Raw genomic sequence first — 20,483 nt, 5'->3', positions numbered from 1 at the left:
TGTTTTATAAATGTAACCTTGCCCCATTCATATCAGGCAATAACGTCAGAACTGCTTGAGTTTCAAAGATGTGCAGAGCATATTTTAAATGTTCAGGTAGCACAGCTAATATACACTCTGACATCTACAATCGTCCGAGAAATGCAGAATTCTTACTGGTATCTTGCTAGCAAGAACTGCATCACAACAATCTAGATGGTACACTTTCTCTGCAATACAGAGAGGACTAAGTTAGGTCCAAAATATAAGGTGGCAAGTAGTCAAAGTCAAATCCATCTGAACAGAAGGTTTTATACAGAAATCAGAGTAGGTCTGAGTCTTCATTTCACTAGCAGCCATACAAAGGACTCGCTGAAATATGTTTGACTAGTTTGCAGATGTCAGAAGTCTCTGTACAGGGCAATCACCTCATCAAGCTATGTAACAGTCAAACAAAAGCACAGAGTAACTCAGTTGAGTGACCACACAGAAAACAGGGAGATGCTTCAGGAGAGAGTAATGCATTTTCTGATTGTATCCAGCTGCTAGGTACTGAAGGACTGAGAGCAGCACAGCAATACTGATTATAGTATGCTATACTTTTCCCAAAGGTTTTTCACCAGCGATGGGCACCTCAGGGAAATGGTGAAGCTCCTGAACCACCACCATTCAGTTAAGTAACATCATTGGCACTAAGATAATGAGTAAGCCAAAAAGGTTGTATCCCATATTCATACGTTATGCTTCTGATTAAGACTGCTAAGTGTTAGAGTTGGGGGACTTTAAGTAGACAGGGTAATATATAAGCATACATCAGTGTGTGTGTGCTGCTTACTTTTAGAGTTACAGAGGAATTTTCTTTTCCCAGAGCTTTCAAATTGTAAAAGGGATAAATATCAGGTGACCTCAGCTGTGACAGATTAACAAATACATGGCTTCCTCAGACTTTGTGGTTATTATAGTATTATATAACTCAAAATTATAAAAAATGGGTATGGTCTGGCCCAGGCTCAGACTCCCATGCCTTGGTGCCTCCCTCTAAGCAGACCTGAAATCCCACGACAGCTAGCCAGGTTGACCTACAGGATTGCTGGTTGACCAGCAGCAGCCTTTTTGACTGAGTCAAAAGCCAGCAAAGAGACAGGTGACAGGCAGAAGCTGGAGGAAGCGTTTTACCTCCTGGGGGGCTCTTTGTTCAAAGAGGTCCTCACAGGGCAGACAAACCCCAGCAGAAGCCTGCTGCAACGATCTCCCTGCTATACAAGCCGCCTCATCTGTGGCATCCTGCACAGTCATTGACACACTTCGCCATGACCTGATGCATAACCTTCTCTTGCCAGCCACTTTTGTCATGACCATTCCCGAGATTACAGTGCTGCTTAGTTGTGTCAGATGCTAAAGAGCGATTTTACAATGTGAGGTGTACTACCAAGTGCATTTTACAGAAGACTTGCATCAGGTGACATCAGTACCAAAATTCTACAGAGGAAGAATTACTGTTTGTTCTCTACAAATATTAGATGTGATGAAACAAATCAGAGGAAACATTTTAGCTTGGAATTTTTCAACAAAGTTGTCTTTTTATGTTCAAAAATGGAATTAGTAACAGACATTAGTGTTGCATTTCCTTGCAGGTGAGGGTATTATTGAATAAACAGTACAGAATTTCTAAAAGTTAGTTCTTAATTTAACTTTGCTTCCTGATGACCTCCATGCACACTTCTACTATTTCAAACTCAAATCCATCAAAAATTTATATTTTTTCTAGCAGAGAAATATTCAGAATAAGATATGCACAATATGGTATTTTAATACATCTTTCTCAGTTGTAACTGAACGTGTTGAATTCTCTTCTCATTTAGTTCTAACTTCATAAATTAGACACAGTATATGGATAAAAATTTGACCCCAAGGTAGTATATTTTCCATGTGAAACATGTTTAATATCATCCAAATTGCAACATTAGTAGCACACTAGATTCCTAAATTCTATTCCAGACTTTTATAATGTATTTCATGTCCTAATTTCTTAATGTGAATGTTTGACTTCAAATAGTAATCTGAAATCTGTACATGAAAGTTTCCACTAAGTAAGCCAGTGTGCATGCAAAAGAACATGTTTTCACCTGAGCTACAGCATAGAGGTGAATCCCATGCAAATATATGCACACTAGAGACATCAGATGCAGCCTGCCCTAGTCTCCGCTAACTTGGTGGAAAACTTTCATTTGAAGCTTAATTTTTCTGTTGAAAGTCTGTAGTATGATCACTTATGCTCTCACATTTGAATCTTGCAGCCAACCTTTAACACTGTTTATTGTTACTTCTTAGTTGATTCTGAGCAAATACGGTATTGAACTACAGACAGCAGAATTTGTTTCAGGATTACATTTGAGATGAGATGCGTTTTCTGAGACCTTTTAACAAACCAAACACCTACTATAATCAAAAGCTTGGCTGTCAAACATTTCTGTCAAAAGAAAAACTAATGGGTTTCTCAAAAAAGCTGAAATTATTTTTCTATGTGGAAAATCTTGGAAAGTTTGAAATCTTTAAATAAAATAAACTTTTATAGTACAATGCCATGAATATATTATTTTTACTCTTACGAGCTGCCTAACAGACCAAACAATTTCTTAATTGAGATATAAAGTATCTTCCTAAAAAATGTACATATAAGAAATTAAGTGATTTAGAATATTTTATAGATGACTATATTAATGTGGCTTCTTCCTTCATCATGCCATCTTACCCACATGAAAGCATATACATTCTTGCAAAGAACATTAAAGTTTGGCTGATGATTCTGAAATGTCTTATAAAAGTGTTAGATTAATGATCTCATACATCTTAACACAAGAAGATATTGTCATAATTAAATAACGAAAGCCAAGCTCCACTTCATGATCATAGCCTGTTTAAGGCAGCTAAGTGGGTAAGTGGCATTGTCCTATAGCTTCTAAACCTACGCAGCACAGCTTTATCAGTCACCACTACTGCGCCTTGTAAGTACTGAGAAGAACTACACAGACTATACACTAACGAGTGTTTATGACCCTCCGTGACATCCTTGCAGGCTGCCATAACTTGCTTTTCCACGTTAGACTGTAATCTCGAACTGTATCAGCTAACAGAAAGCTGACCATGACTTTGCAGCTACTGCAGACAAGGACAATATCATCCTGTTTCTCATGAAGTAGCACTAGGTTGCTTTCAAGAGTACTGGTCAGAAGTGATACACCAGAACCTTTTTCTGTGGCAAACAACTGTTTTGTGTCTTGGTGCCTAGAGATTCTGGCAAACAGCATCCCTTAAAAAGATCAGGAAGCTGATTTTAGATCACCAGTTAACATATATTCCATTATTTGAATTTAGTAATTGAAAACAGCTGTCTTGTTAAACCGAGTTACACTGGAAAACAAAACAAAAGAAGAATCCTACTGCTGCAAACAACTAAGGCTGGTTTCACAACATTTTAGATACCCATATTTACCCAGCAGATGACCTCATCAATGGAGAGCAGAACAGCAGGGGCCTCTAAAGGATTTAGAATATAATTTTTTTAAGCTAAATATTTAAATTAAGAAAGCAATAGGATGACTACCAGCACAGCTCCTGTGCTTCTGCCAAGTACTTTAGCAACAATAAATCAAGGAACAGAACAGTGCTTCAGGCTGTAGTTTGACAAGTGCATAAGCCAATTTAACTGCTGCCTATCAGCATCTTCCTCTCCCCTCGCATCTACCTTCACGGTTCTATTCCCTCCCTTAAATCAGCCTTCCAAGATCCTTTGCAGAGCAGATTCAAGGTGTCAGGAATCATATTTATCTGGTTTTGTTTGTCTGTTTTACCAGGGACATGGTGGAGAGGAGTTCTCTTTGACCAGCTTAACGTGCTGAAGGGGCTCTGCAAAGGGTCTGCTGTATGCTAGCACTGGCACAGCAAGGGAATTGGATTGTGTGCCTGGGAAAAGGGGAAGACGACAGGATCATCACAGACAGTAGTTGGAGTCATTTATGCTGCTGTGAAACCACCTTTATTACTAAGTAATACCAAGTAATAAAGCAGCACACTGGTAATAAATTTCTGATATTTCTTTAAACATCAGCCTCAATGCTGTTTGCAATGCAGCAGCTCTAAGTGACAGGCTCTGAATATCAAATGAGGAGCCTGGTTTTGAACAAGGAACATGAAGAAACCTTTTTATATGGTGGGCTTCCAGCCTGACCTCTAATAAAACCAGAGAAGGTGTGTGTGTGTGTGTGTGCACATGGCAGGGGAGAACTATGCATACTACTTCCATCTTACTGTGAAATGTAGTTCACAGATGAAAGGTGATTAATTAGATGGTATTGGAATTAAGACTGATATGCAGTGAGTCAGTAGAGAGACTAGGAAAAGATTAAGGTTATTTGAGTAAACATCACTTCACATTCCCACATTTTTAAAAGCTTGTTTGGTATTAATTAAGCATATTTTTAACAGCAATCAATGTGGATCAAATGTCATATACTACCATTCTCATTTCCACATGCAGTGTAGTTAGATTAGGTGCTATGAATGGCATCTTTTAGAATTTTCTTTCCTTTTATCTGTTTGAGGTTTCTTGAGAGATCCTTAAGCTGTTATTCTTCTGAGCCCATGTTTGCCGAGGTCAAAAAAATAAAACAAATCTTGATTTTTATGTTTAAGCCATTTTTAAGACCTCTGAACACTAACTGATTTGCCACAACACTTTTATCACTCTCTGCCACTAGACAACACATGAAAAAACTCAGAAGGAATGATACTGTTGGCAAAATTAGAATAAAGACCAGAAGGTCCCTTGGAGCATGGAATTCATGCCATACTGATGGCAAGGAACTCCAGAAGCACCTTAAAAAACTCCGAGTAAACAAAAAGATGACAAATGAGCTTCAGTGTAGATAGATACAGGCTAATGCATCTAAGGAAGAATAATCTAAATCATACATACACCACACGGACAGACATCTCAGCAAAGAAACCTAGGAGACGCTATTGACAGGTCACTGGAATTATCAGTTCTTTGTTCAGCAGCAACCAAAAAAAACAACAGAACATTGGGCATCATCAAGAAGGGTGTTGAGAACAAAACAGAGGAAATGTATACAACCCTGGTGCACCCGCATCTTCAGTATTGTGTGAAATTTCCGTCTCTGTATCTCAAGAAGGACAGATGAGAGTCAGAAAGGGGTAAATCAGATGATCAGGAGGATGGAGTGCCTGCCTTAGGAAGGCAGACTAAAGAGGCTCTTCAGTTAGGAGAGAAGGCTGAAGCAGCGTATCATAAATCCAACCATGAAGATGGTGAATAAATTAAATGCAAACCTTTCACTTGCCAAATCCTCTGATACTAGAACTAAGGGACATTTGATGAAGCTAGTAAGAAATCAGTTTAAAAGAGATTAAAGAAAGTGCTTCTTTACACAGCCAACAGTGACCTTCTGGAACTTGCCACCAGAGGAGGTTGTGAAGGCAGAGAGCATCAGCAAGTTTGTTGGGAAAAAAAATTAGACAAGTTTTTGGACAACAGACCCATAAATGGGCTCTAAAAGCACTAGGCAGGGATATACCTACCATCACTAATACAGAAACTATATGCTAGGAGAGTACAAGAGGACAGACTGCAGAAAGTGCCTAGGCTTGTGTGCTGTACCTAAATAGCATCTCCTAATGCCAGTGTCAGACAGAATCCTGGGTTTGAAAGCCCACTGGTCTTACCCAAAAGGGCTTCTCTTCTTTTCTTACAGTCTTAGCTTCAGTTTTCTCTAATACCTTCTGTTAAGCTCTGTCAAAACACAAAAGTTCACAACACTGTTTCTCATCTGCTGTGAAAGATGCATGTCAGATTTGACCACCACTAGCATTTAGTATACCTTTTAACATAATATCCTATGTTAAGCAATAAATTAGTAGTATATCTTTAAAAAAAGATCCAGAAGGAAGTATTTGAGTTATTCCATCCAGTGTGACCCCCCACAAGGCCACAGATGTTTTTCCAGGGCAAGATCAGCTATTTAAGTGTAAATGTAGCCACCTGCTGAGGGACAAAAGAAACAAACATCAGCCACTTAAACAGTGAAGCTGCAGAATAGCTGAAAGGGAGGCAAGGTTAAGCATATAAGTCATTCACATCACATTTTTACTATGGCAAATCTCAAAAGGTCATAAGAGCCGAAACTTAACAGTAGTCGGATGACAGTCTTGAAAAATCAAGTGTGAAAGTCATTTCATATGTGGTGATCCACCCTTCCCTTTTAGAAAAACTATTTATACATGTAAGAGACGCACTGTAACTGAAATATTTTGAGGCTATTGATAATACAAAATATCTTCCGCAAAGGGAGAAGGTGTGCTGTACACATAACACAGAAATAAAGAAATTCTGGCTCTACAGAATTAACACATAGTTTCAGCTGTACAAGGTATTCTTCTTTCATTTCTCTCTTATCATTAGCTTCCTCTCTAGTATTTGGTAATTTGTTGTTATACAGAAGAATGTGTACTTACTTCATAAATATATGTGGTGATATGCTACATGTATTAACTAATTTACACATTCTCATTCTTACGGAAATGAGAAAGTTCTGTTTTGATGAGTAACTATTGCAAGTATTTAGATCTCTCCCAATATTTTTGGAGGTTGAACTAAGAGAACTGCAGAATCCGAGTGTAGGAAGGTCAAAAGAGAGATGGTGTTTCCCCCCCACTGCGCCTGCAAAATATCTAGGAATCTTATGTTTTAAGTAGTGGTACAAGAAAGGGATTGTGCTTGTAAATGAGATTCATAATTCATTATCACACCTTAGTCCGTGACTGCATTAGTACTACCCACAAGCAGGCTCAAAGAGACTGTCTTTGCTTTCTCCTGGATGAACTCTAGGAAACTGCTCTCAGCCACCAACACATCTGCAGTCTGCACAGCTCTGCTGAAATTTACTCCTGGCTAGCTATCAGTCAGTCAGTCAGTCAGTCAAAGAACAACTTGCCCATCTTCACCTCTCTCCCTCTCTTGCTCTGTTGAAGAGCTACGTCCTCAGCCTCAGGAGCTGATTTTTTATGTCCTGTTTAAGAGCATCTTTTGTTACCTTCATTGGAAAGCATTCACAGAAGACACAGGAGCTGAAGAGAAGCAATCTCGGGCATTCACGTGTGCCTATGGCGGTGCTACACAGCAGCAGATACTATCACTGTATTTGGAAACAACTGAAGCCTGCTGACACAGGGAAGACCTGGATGCAGAGGCATTTTATATTTGTTTATCTGGAATTCTGCAGAGCTTCCATACATCAGCATTTACAGTCACCGCGTTTGCTGGAGCTTGTACAAATGGCTACAAGTCAGTGTTTTAACTGCAGTTCAAAACCAGCATTAGCTTTTCCAAAAGATCGTTTTACCAGTGTACATGGTCTAATGCAACTAGAATGAGATACAGCATTCATTCATCTTTTCTATGATCTTCTAGCAAATCTTCAGTAGTCCAACTAAATGTACATATGGACTTATTTCTAAACGAGAATGACAGTTGTTTCCCCAAGCTGAATCAAAATAAATAATTTTCCTACTACTTGTGGCAAATTACATCACCCATATTTTAGTACTACAACATCCATCTTTTTTACGCAATTAAATAGGCAGCAGGTTGGAGAATGCAACTTGATTAATTGACTGCTTCAGTTCCAGATTTCATCTTATTACATATATTAATATTTCCCTGTAAAAATTATTACTACGAAAGCTGCTGAGGAAAATATCAGATATTTTGTTATTCTTATGAGTATCCTTCTAGTTGGGACGCTTACAGATGGACTTGTTTTATATATAAGACTACAGAAAGCAAAAAGCAAGCTAACAGTTTTGAAGCTTGACTATTCTCCAGTTTTAGCTGGATATGAACATTATATAATGAGAATTATATGAGCATTAGTAAATCCATATCTGATTAATATTTTTGAACAAGTAAATAATTAATAGTGTTATTCACTTCTAGTGATAGGATTATCCCTGCTCCAAAAATATGTCATTACTTATTAACAGGCAAAGGACAGGACGAATTGCCATTGAATTTGGCACCTTTCTGAAGAAACAGAATTGGACTGAAATATTTTGATCTTTTGGAAAATGTTTCCTGTGAACTATGAGGAAAAAAGATGTAGGGGGAAAAAAAAAGACAGGTGAAGGAGCGAGTTCAGAGGCATACAAAGTCTTGCAAGCATATCCTCCTGAGAACAATCCCAGTGAAACGAGTACCACGAATAAAGACTACTCATGTGAAGAAGATTCTGCAGATTACACGTTTATAAACTGAATGTCTAGATTAAAATCTGGTTTTACTCACAAGGGAAAAAAACAGTTTGGTATTTTCAGCCTGTAGTCTTGGCAAAAAAAAGGATCTATTTGTACCTGCCACAAAACCGCCACAAAATTTGAGTCTCTTTCTCCTACAAAAGCATTTAAGGAAAACATAAGTGAGGTGTGAGGCAGACTGACACAACCGAGCATCTCAGACATTGCGTCATGGCTGTGTGCAACATACTTGAATCAGGATTTCTCTCTGTCCTAGACACCTAAGTTATCCTAAAATACCCTAAAGACATTGACTTCAGTAACTATACGTTTTGAAAAACTGGTTTGCCAGTATGACCACATTTTGCTGGACCTATCTAGAATGAGTGATATACAAAAACACAAAATTTCATTAGCCATTCATGTTCTGTAAATAAGGATATTTTGGGATAAGCATTCAGGGAGAGAATAATATTACCTTTTGTCAGCTATAAATTCTACACCTTGGATCTTTTATGCTTACTAGTATCTTTCTACTCAGCCATAAAACTGGACTTCAGCTTTCCAAAGCAAAGCATACATTTGTGATAATAGAGTTTACACTGGCTATTCATGTATACCACCTATCACATGATTTTGAAAAATTCTGAAAGCATCATATGATTAAAAACATTTTTATAACTAAAATAACGTATCAGGATTCTCTGAACCGAGAAAGACAGAACCAAATCAATACACTCCTAGAAAGTAGGGAAACCAGATTACAGCTCGGAGGAAGGAAGAAAAACAAAAAAAACCCTTAAAATGCAATTATTTTGATTTTTCCTGCAGACCACATTAAACAGTTTCTTAATGTTTAAAGAGCCCAACCCACCACGTGCAAGATAATCAAGAAATAACAGCCGTTATCTCTTCAGTTGTTAATTTTGGATGCTCTAGCCTGCTTCCTACTGAATCAATGTCAAAACTCCTCTTAATTTCCACGATTGCAGGATCAGGTCCATCATTACAAAGTCTGCCCATATCCTAACAAATGCTTGAGATATGATCAAGATTTTGAACGCTTACATTAATGTCTATAAAGAGCATTAAAGGCCATTTTTTTCCCTAAATTAACAGAATGTGACAATACCCTAAAGCCCTCCAGTTCCATCTGCAGTGACAAAAAGTGAAGCAGGTAGATGACCAGTGGAAGAGGCTGCCCGCAGGTAAATGGGATTGCATCTTTGGGAGTCCTCCGGATTAATAGCCACTAGCCATATTTCAGCCGTCAACGTTGCACTTGCTCCATAATAACTTTTCTTTGAACTTAGTGTTTTAACTTCTTCAAGACAAAGCGCAGAGCCGTAACCAACCGCCCCCTTCCCTAACTCTGCCCGGGCGCCAGGAGCCCCCGAGGGCCCCGGCGCGGTCCCCGGCGGGCGGGCGGAGGGCGCCCGCCAGCCCCGCGCCCTTCCCACGCGGGACGCGGCCGCCGCCGGGGCACCGCCGCGCCCCACACACCGCCGCGGGGCCGCCCCCAGCCCCGGCCCCCTCGCGGCGGGGCGGCCAGGCTGGGCAGCGCCGCGGGCGCCGGGACCGGGACCGGCCGCGCCGCCCCCGGCCGCGGCGCCGCCGCCCCCACGCGCGCGGCAGAGCGAGGGCGCCCGCCAGGACGCGCCCGAGCCGCGGGGGGCCGCAGCCGGCCGTGCCCCGCCGCCCCGCGCCGGCGCCGCGGGCCCCGCCGCCCCGAACCCCCCCGAGGCGACAGAAGGGGACGGGCAGAGCCGGCGCCGCGCCACCCCCGCCAGACCCGGCTCTCAGGCCGGGCGCCCCCGCCCCCACCACGGCACCTGGGCGCCCCCCGCCCCGGCGGCGGCACCGAAGTTCCCGCCGCGCCGCGCTCCCGCCCGCGGGCCGGGACGGGGCGCAGCCGCGCCGCGCTCCCGCCGAAGGGCACGGCAAGGGGCGGCGGGCACCGCGCCGCCGGCCACCCCCGCCCGCCCCGGCCGCCCGCAGCATCCCGCCCGCCCGCCGCGCCGGTCCCGCCGGCACAGCCGCTAGAGACGCGCCCGGAGGCAGCCATCCGCCTCCCCCCGCGGCCGGACCTTACCGGCCGCCCTCGCCTGCCTGGCCGCACGCAGGTCCGCGCCGGGCTGCCGCTGCCGCTCGCCTCCCCGCAGCCGGCATCACTGCTCCGCCCGCAGCCGCACCAGCCGCCGCGACGCCCGGCAGCAGCGCCCGCCTCACGGGAGCGCAGCCCCGCCGCCGGTGGGACTCGCCCTCTCTTGACTGGCAACCGCCGGCAGCCTATCGTCGCCCGCGCAGCTCCGAGGAGGCGGGAAGGTGAGATGGGCCGGGGCCAATTGGAGCTCGCCCCTGCTCCAGCGCCGTTTCCGGGAGGGGGGAGCCGCGGCAGGCGGCGGGGGTCGCCGCGGTGAGAGGTGCTGGGGTGCGCCCGTCGGCCCCGCGGTGGGGGCCGTGGGGGCCCTGCGGCGAGGCAGGGCCGGGCCAGGCTAGGCCAGGCCAGGCCAGCCGGAGCTGGGCACTTGGTCTCGCGGTCTCGCCGGGACTCGCCCTAGCCCCAGTGGTCGCTGCTGGTAACGGGTGCGGTGGGGCCGGTTTCTCTCGCCCTTCCTCAGCCGCTCTGGAAAGCTGGAGAGGGGCTGAGGGACGCTGTTTCAGGTGGGGAAACGTGCGTCGTCGTTTGTTTTGTTCGCAGTAGCATCAAACTTCACGGCGAGACGCTTTGTCTAAAGCGCAGCATCTCAATTGTAAAAAAAAAAAAAAAAAAAAAAGACAGTGCGGGGGGATGTATTTTTTCTGTGGCATCTGTTCGGGCTGAAAACGCGCCCGCCCGAAGCCCCGCAGGCGGCAGGGGGCACCGCCGCGTCCTTTCCCGAGGTGCGGCGCCGTTGCAGGCAGCAACCGGCTTCGTTAACGGCTGCAACGGCCGCCGCGGCGCGAGGAGGGCGCGCGCGGGCCCTGCGTGTTCGCCCCCCGCCACCGCCGCGCGCCGCCCCGCGGTGCCTGAGCGGAGCCGCCGCGCTCAGCCCCGCAGCGGCCGCCGCCACCCGGTGTTTCGGAGGCCCTTGGCGCTCTACGCAGAGCCCCTCGCCGGTGCCAGTCCAAAGTAAACGCAAACGGCCCGGTGGCTCATTGCTCTCGCAGAAGGCGGCGGCCGTAAAGAGCTGGAGAGTATTGCAGTTAACAGCAAGCGCTGGCTCAGGTAGTTAGGCGTCTGACGGTGTCACCGCGTAGCCCTGCAGTACGGTACTGCCGTTGCTAGTAATAGGCCGTGAGCTTTGTACTGAGTTCGGAAGGCCTCAGGACTCAGGCTTGTCAGGCTTGCTCTGTCTGAACTTTTCTTGACTTTTGTTTGCTTGGTGTAGCTGTGACACCATATTCTCTAATGGACCAGGTGTCTCTGGCTAATTTATTTTACTTTTGTTTATGTGGTACAACCATAGTCTTACACAGATAGCAGTAGCAAGCAGTTATTCTATGCAGAATGAGATATTTAGGACTCTGATACAGTGATGTAGTGTAGCGCTTTTTAGACTGTTTCCAAATGAACTAACCTCTCTAGTGAATCTGGCGATAAGCAAATGTTTGTTATCTTTGTTTGTTATCTTTTCTTGAACAAATTTAATGTTAGGATTGGATACTATTTACAGTCAGAATTCCTTGTTCAGTTGTACCAGATGCTGGTACCCTCATCTGTGCTGAGTTCAGAACTGCTGCTGCTGTTAAAGGGCATGACTTTCAGGTTGTTTCCTTTCATAGCAACCTTTAAATGCAAATTTTATTCTGGTGAGACTGATCCACTACAGCAGTAGGTTTCATTCCCTCCCAGTTTTCAACTGTTTTCCTTTTTTGGGTGGCAATCGTACGTTTACTGCGTTGAGTTTGAATGCTGCATTCACTCACTTTTGTTTGGAGAGAAATATGAGAGCTCTTTTAAATGCTTATGGGTTTAGACATTCTGTGCAATAGCTCAGAGATGTCTTTCTTTTGACAAGATTGTTTTTATTAGTTCAGGAGTCACCTCAAGACTTGAGAATGCACAGTGTTAAAAATATTTATTTATAACTCTCAAGACAGTATGATTTTTCTCTTTGTTAAAGTGGGAGTTATTTTTTTTAGAAAAGATTTTGATGTCAGAGAGCCATATCAGATCTTGGAAAAAAAGACATACTTTATTTAGTGTTTACAATTTTACAAATACCGCAACACTGACGAAAACGTTTCCCAGTTATGACTTCTTCAAAGCCAGGGGAAATAATGAAAAATAATCCTTATAAGTCTTAGTAACTAAGAAATACATTTTCATTGATTTTAATATTTAAAACTTTATCTAAAAATATAATTAAACTCGACAAATCCTGTCTGAACCGTATTTTTGTTGTAAGAATAGCTTCTATAGTTCAAGAGCAGCTCTTCCAAGCGTATATGTAGCTGCATGTGTAAGGTAGCTAAATGGTTACTTGTCAGGAAAAGCCTGCAGGTTAACTGCAAAAAATCAGTAATATATCTAACCCATTTTTCAGAAGTGTTGAAGATCACTGGACAGAACTTGTGCAAAATACAAAGACAATGTATCGCCTAACAGGTTTTAGGAGACTGAAACTTCCCAGTGGGAGATTTGTTGTTAGAAGTACGAAAGCATCAAATAATTAAAAGCAGAGGAGATACGAGAATCGGAAAACAGCACACCTAAAATATGGGCCTATTTGTTAAAAGTGCTTTACAGTACACTTATATTTTCAAAAATTTAACAGAGCGCTTAGTACCTTGCTAAACTGGAATTTGTATCACAATAAAATTGCTCAGTCCACAAAACTGTAATTTAGCCATCAGTCCCCAAAGAAAGAAGAGTTTGACAGTTCTTCCTGAAAACAATGCAGTACTCTTGAATGGTGCTAACCGGGCATGGAGGAGCTGAACTACTCTTACTCAGAGCACAAACAGCCCAAGTAATATCATCCCATACAGCTCTGTCAGCACAAGTGCTTTCCGTCCTGGATCAACAAACCTCCAGGGGTGATGGAGTAAGTCAGGAATCACACTTACTAAATCTTTGTCCTCGTTAAGACTGCCAGTTAGGTGTGAACTGTGGTCTAAGTGCTGGTATTTGAGATTTCAGCGTACAGTAGGAACTGTTCTGAGACTGAGATACACAAAAGAAAAACAGTTGACTTATATCCTTTGGTCTTTATCCTCAGGTTTTAGGAGAGGTTCTGCTTCTTATTACTAATTTATATGCTTTGAGACATTACTCCGTCTTCATCCAGAAATTTTTTTTGGCCCTAGGAGGTTCCTCAGTTAAAACTGTTTGGGCTCCTAATTAAAAGATTTTTTCCAATAGTTACATTCATGGTTTCATGCAGGCATTTTACTTTTTTTAACATATGTTTTCATATGTAAGAAATTTCTTGTTTTTAGGGAACCACCTTACAGAGAATTGGTATTTTGGTAATGCAGGTAGCATGTGAGTGAAGCATTAGTACTATCTTTTGATATTAACTATGCATCCAACTGGAGAGTGATTATACTATAAATCAAATCTTTGGAATTTCCCACTCTTCATATAGCCTCTTGTCTTCTTATTCATCTGAGTCCTTTGTCTCTCGGTCCCCCGTCCCCCCCCCCCCCCCCCCCATTTTGATGTGGTGTCTACCTATAAACCTACATAAATTGCATCATTACCAATGGGTAATGATGGGGTTCTGATTGTGATATGACTTTTCAGTCACATTTTTGACTACTGGGACATAACTGTATGGGCACTAAGTAGGTGAGTCTATCCTAGATCAGCTTTTAAAGAATGCCTGCTATATTTGTTTGACTTCCAGAGGAAATACAAGAAAATAAACTTTCCTGGATGCCGCTAGGTTGACTTATTTTAGACAAAAACACCGACTTCTGAAATATTGTGGATATCCCCTGCCTAGTTAGTTTTTCGGTGATCCACACATCACGAAAATCCTTTTTTTAATTGTAAGAAGTGGCAGACCAGTGCTCTGCTTAAACCTGGTTAGGTTGATAGTGTTATTTTATAAGTCTGCACTATATTAAAACTGAAATTAAAAAAAAAAAAATCCTTACTTTCTCTAGCCTTGCTATGTCCTGTCCTCTGAGTATTGGCACTAAGTATTAGGAGGCAAACAATATATTCAGTGAACCCTTCCAGGAAGCATAATGTAAGAGCAGATCTTTTAGATCAAACTGTAAAGCAATGCTTTAAAGATAAATATTTCCCTTCTCCCTTTTTGGTAGGAATAGAGTATTTAACTCATACATAGATGCAGCACTGCCTGTGTGGATCTGTATGAGGTATATTTCATTAACTATTTTTAAATGCATTATGATTTGCCACAGTGTTATTCAGCCCCATTTTGTAACCCATTTGCTCATTATGTGGATGTATACACGAGTGATACAAATCACACAGTTATGTGCTAGGTGCTGTATAGGCAAATAAGAAAAGAAGGTCCTTGCCCCAAAGAGTTTGCTCACATCATGTCTTCTGGAAGTGCATTCTGCAGTATGATTTCGCACTACGTGAAGACATACTTCCTTCTATTATTTTAAGATTTATCTATGTGTTATGTCATCTGAAGAGAACCAGTCTCCTCATGAACAAAGCAAGGCAACTTTTTCTGTGTGCTTGGTGATGGACTGATGGACGTCAGGATGTTTGTTTATCTGAAGTGAACAGTTGCAAGCACTGCTTCCATTTATATAGTGTCCTTCATAGCAATGTCACTAAGAACATCATAATGGATATACTTAGAAGCATTTAAAGACTCCATAAATATGTATCTCTTTGTGACTGCCTTGAAGTGTGATATAAGATAGGCCTTTTGTGTTGATTAAGGGATGGATATTTGAGCATGTTTTCTGATCCAAGCAGTTCTTAGCATGAGTGTGACCGGAAAATAGAATGAACTTTTTTTTTTTCTGTATTGGTCCAGTCAATTTAAGGATTTTTTTTATCTTTGTTTTTAATGTAGTAGAGATTTTATTGTCCTTCACGCCATATTTCATTTTGTGGTGGATCATCTGTTTTGACAAACATTTACACAATTCCATAAGAAATTAATTACAAAGAAATTAATCCAGCTCTGAACTAGATTAACCAAGAGAGAAGAGCCTTCAGATCACAGTTGGTGGCTGAATCCAGATGGCAAAAATCAATGTGGTTCTGTTTAATCATGATTAATGTTTTCACTTATTTTATAATTTTGCATGCAATTTTGTTTTTAAGGCTCTCAGGATAATCTGGCAATTGCTATTCATAAATCAGAGCGCTTGGTTCTAATAGAGATATCACCTGATTTGCTTTCCAGCAAGGGGATGTGACCAGTAGAGGGTTGTGACTTGACATTAAATTCCATTTTCTCCAAGGATATATCTACCAGAAGTCAGGATTCACATCCTCTGGGACTAGCACTGCAAAGTGTTGGAATTGTCTTCACTGTTTTTATTTCATGATTGACACACAGGCCTGGTTCTGTTGCCCTTATTTATACTGAATAACATCATAAGAAAAATTATTCGCACGTTTCTGTAGTGGCATCCTTGTAGGTAAGGATGTCTGACTGGGAAGGGGCTGAGGACATTGCTGCTAGAATTTAATGAAAGTAAAGATAGGAGAACTGCATTAGGAGTATTTGATCATTTGTTTTTGCTCATGGTCTGGAAGAAAAAGTTACATGTAGTATCAACTCCAAAGAGCTGAGACTCCAGTACAAATAGAGAAATGATAAAATAAAAAATGAAGTGGATGGATAGAAGGAATGAAAAGAAAAAAAGTGAAGCCACCAAATTATGAAGCAATTCAGTGGTACTGAGCTTGCTAGTTCTATATATACACAACTGGTGTTACAGTAATTTGCTGATTGCTTGTGGTTCTATTTATATATACATGAGTATCTATCTATTTATACACGTACAGACATATGATATTCATATATTACACACATTAAAAGAACATTAAGTTTGAAAGTCAGAAAGCTTGAAGTCAAGCTAGCTTATATATTCTTTAATTATTTGATTGCAGTACTGTTTTTCATAGGACTCTTAACTTACCAGAGCACAGAATGGATGTTTCCTGATGCTTGTGCAATTATTTAATGTTTTACTGAATTATTAAAAATATGGCCTTAGACCTTATTTATTATAATCCCTTACATATCTTCCAGCTGCTGTTGCACTTCAGAATTAAGTCCTGCTAAAAACATTCTCCTTGCTTTTTATCACCAAAGCATGGTCTATACTGCAAAAAAGTGAGATAGAGAAACTGAAAAATAATTGCAAATGTAGACAAAATAGAACCATATCAAAATTGAGGCACTAGGTTGATTTAAGTTTATTCTCAATAAAACAGCTGAAAATATATTTTGACATAAGCAGAATGCTGTACTCTTACTAGATGTTCTTTGTGGAAATGGAGGAAGCCTTTTTGATAAAAGCTTTAAAATGAAATCACTCTGATTTTCTACATGGGGAAGGCTTCCATCCAAATAGATAGCATTAGATAAAATTATAAGCAGTTGAAAACACCTTTTTTAAATGGAAAGTGTGCAAGGCCATTACTAGAATGGCATTACCTTTTCCTAGAATTAAGACAAATACATGACTGTGTGGGATAGAATAACACACAGATTTTAGCATTATGGGTTAGCAAGGTAGTATTACTCAGAGTAGGAGCGTGTCATTCATGGAAGTTGCCCCAGACAAATATTGGTGCTTTTTTTGCTACACAATAGCATTTCATGTATGTTAGGTAAGAATAATTCTAGGTATGTTTTGAAAATTCTAGTATTTTTGGTCCTTCTGACACTGGAATCATGTTCTAAACCCATTGGAAGGAATCATTCCTAATGGTATAAAGTCTGGCAGTCAGTAAAACATATTTTGGTGCTGGACTTCAAAAAGTTTTCAAAACTTTCAAGTGAATCCAGGTATCCAGAATTTCTCAGCAGTCAACCATTGTAATTGTATTTGGCATAAATGTAAGTATGTTTTCAGCGGATGTATTGAATGAACATTAAAGCTGCAAAATCAAGCACTCAGAAGTTAGCAAATGCTAAAATTAAGGCTGTTTGACCTTATTTCATGTCCCTGTGAATTATGATTCATTCTTTTTAAATTATGATCACATAATAATGAACCAGTAACAGTAAATACAGTAATACAAACACGCAGAAGAGAAACAAGGTCAGTAAAGTTACGGGAGGTTTAGAGCTTTATCCATTAGCCACCTTCTTTTGTGTAGCAAAGGCTTCATAAGAAAAAAAAATCGTAAGTTCCCACTGAATATAAGTTTAAAACTATTGGAGAGGATCTTGCTAATTCCACTCTGGCACTGAATGAAGGTTTCTTCAATTTACATGCAAGTTGTTTATCATTTCAGATAGCCTTTATAGTCCAGCATTCTACACGGGATATTGTACAAGCTAAATACTCTTAGCGACAGCAAGGAGATTCCCTGGTTTTGAGTTTCCAGATGGAACAGATCCAGACTGATACTAGTTAGTGTCTTATTCAGGGGCAATGTGAGTGCCTAAACTTCAGCTGCAAACAAATGCCTACCAGGTTCCATGTTACTGAATGTCCTCTGTCAAGACACAGTGATAGCTTGATGACGCTGAACACCACCACCAGTGAAACAGCTGTTCCATAGTATGATACAAGCATTTGCTAGACAGACCTGCAGTAACCACGGGAAATGTTCCCGAAGAAGGTGAAAGACAGAAACCACCTGAGGTTAGTCTTTACAGTGGTGACTGCAGAAGTTAAAAATACATGTATTTTTATTAGGGCAGCCATATGCACTTAAATAATTTGTTTTGATTTATGCATAATTTATCTTAGGTATTTGGGAGACAGTGTGGATTGTCTTTCACTTTGGATAGACGTGGTGCAGAACCTGAGAGTGACAGTATAAAGGGAATGTATGATTCCCCTCAGTTCTGGAAATGGTGAGGGACTGGCAAATAGAGATTATTCTCATGGCTGCTTTCATCTTCTCTCCACAACACTTAACCACAATGATTTACTTCATCAGATGGAAGTAGCCAGAGCACAGAAGCATAATACTCTTTATTGCTGTGTCACCTCTCTCTGTTGGATGTGTTGATGAAATTTGTAGCTGATTAAAGAAAATGGTTTATTTTCTGGAGTGCTGCAGTAGTGTTGAAATGTCATCACAGAACAGAAGTGTCCGAAGGCTTAATCCCATCCTTACTGAATTTGTTGGAAGCCATTCAGTAGAATTTTGTAGAGCTGGATTTTCGTATAGAGGCTTTCACAAATGAAGTAAATTGTTCCTGTTCAGTTTTTCCCCATTTTGCTGTCTTGCTGTCTACAGTGCACATACACTTTTTCTAACAAAAGTTTTCAGTACCAGTGCACTTCGTAGTGTGTTATTTTATAACATTAGTATTTTCGAATATAGTTTGCCATATATGATTTGCCAGATATTCATACCGTGATGCCTCCAAGCACATACAAAGGTATTCCTGGTTGTTGTCATAATACTTTCTTTTGAAGAAAAAGCTTTAGGCTTTACATCCTGGCCCCAGAAGCTGAGTCCATGCTGTTTCTGTTTTATGGCATGCTGACAGCCTGGATAGCGGCCTGAGCCTGTTAAAGCTACTTTTCATTACCTTCTCTCCAGGCACATAAAAGCCAGTGTCCACTTTGGCAAAATGATTTCCCCAACCAAAGTCACCAGGACTCAATTTGTAGCCTTCAATACAAGAGTACCATCCCAACAAATTAGAACAGCAGTTTACAGAGGACAATAAAGGAAAAGGATTCCAAGCACTCAGTATATGACAGTGTATACATGCTACTTCCCCTCTAGCTGTACAAAACCTCATAAGATTGAACTGCAGATAAATCTTTTGTATCCAGCTGTATGTACTGAATTCATAGCTTTCTATTTCTTGCTTTTTGTGTAATACGACATATAGAGCTGTTAACTATGATCAGAGAGAGGAGCTGAAAGCATATTCTAAGATGTAAGAGGCTATTACTTACAGTTATTCATTTATTATTTTAATACATGCAGTAGTATTACAATTAAGATGACATAATCTAATCGAATCTACCAAACTGTATATTTAAATACTTTCTGCGCAGTTTCCATCCCCTCATGTACAGCTATAGCTTCATTCACCCATAACTTTTTACCTGAAAAGTTATCTTTACATTTTGCTAACAGGTGATTTTCCTTCATCATGGAATAAAATGCTTAGTTAATACTTTAGAGTCAGGTTGACTGGAAAAACAGCCTTCTTCCCAGTTTGGAATATGCAGTTTCTGTAGGGCAAGAATGGCCCCTTTTGTAGGTACCTGTTCTGATTGAACATTAGTCTCTGTCAGCATGGGTCATGTGTATCATTACATCAGTCTAAAAGCAATTTTTAGTGGCTACAGATAACGATGGTTAGAGTGTCAAGAGCCAAAAGGTAAAGTGTTTCTGAAATTAGCTCTCATCAAGTAGATGTCCCTTTGAGGTTTTTCTAGGAGAAATATCTTTTATTTGACCAGATTATGAACTTTTGAAAATCACCTGCTGCAGATGTGTAGTAGATTTTTCATATCTGTTTTTAATAAAATTGTAATGTACCCAGTTAATGAAAAGCACATTCATAATACATTTGAAGACTTTACTCTCTGCTACTGTCTCTCTACCACACTCTACCCTCTCATGCAGGGAAGTATTGAGAGGGGTTTCCAGTGCATTTCTTCCCCTCAGGGTATAGCAGATGGGCCCACAGAGAGGTAAGTCTTTGAATTTTTCACCTCCCTCCCTGAAGCGGTATACAGCTGCCTCTGTTGTTGTTTAAGGACTATATTGAAAACTCAGATCTATCATTATTAAGTTGTCATTTAATGTTTCAGAAAGTCTAAAATCAAGGTCATTCTGATTATGTTCTAATCCCATTTCAACACACATCCTCTCTTTAAAACATTTTAAAATGCTTTTCATGTCAAAATCATCAAATGAAATCCAAATACAAGGTGCAATGTGGCTTGTGGAAGTCAATAAAGTTCACTCAAGGAATTTAACTTAGGTAGTTCTTAATGGATGTGTTAAATCGTGAAAAGAGACAAAGGTTTGTCCCTTTTTGACTTTGTGTTTTTCTGTTTGTTATGAGTGAACCCAGGGTGGTTAAACGTTTTTGCAATTATACTTAACA

The 20,483-nt window shown here is 41.0% G+C and overlaps 1 protein-coding gene across 11 annotated transcripts in view; it reads right to left on the bottom strand.

Annotated features, from left to right (window-relative positions):
• Nucleotides 1–10,571, bottom strand: part of B3GALT1 (beta-1,3-galactosyltransferase 1) — a 206,224-nt gene extending 195,653 nt beyond the window's left edge. For all 11 annotated transcript variants that reach the window (XR_010389971.1, XR_010389975.1, XR_010389972.1 and 8 more), the window contains exon 1: nucleotides 10,379–10,571. The gene's annotated coding sequence lies outside the window, so the exon portion shown is untranslated. The remainder of the gene's footprint in view (nucleotides 1–10,378) is intronic.
• Nucleotides 10,572–20,483: the final 9,912 nt, after the last annotated feature.

Source organism: Dromaius novaehollandiae, chromosome 7 (genome assembly GCF_036370855.1).
Source record: "Dromaius novaehollandiae isolate bDroNov1 chromosome 7, bDroNov1.hap1, whole genome shotgun sequence".
Classification (NCBI taxonomy): domain Eukaryota; kingdom Metazoa; phylum Chordata; class Aves; order Casuariiformes; family Dromaiidae; genus Dromaius; species Dromaius novaehollandiae.
This window is presented reverse-complemented; position numbering and strand designations above follow the sequence as displayed.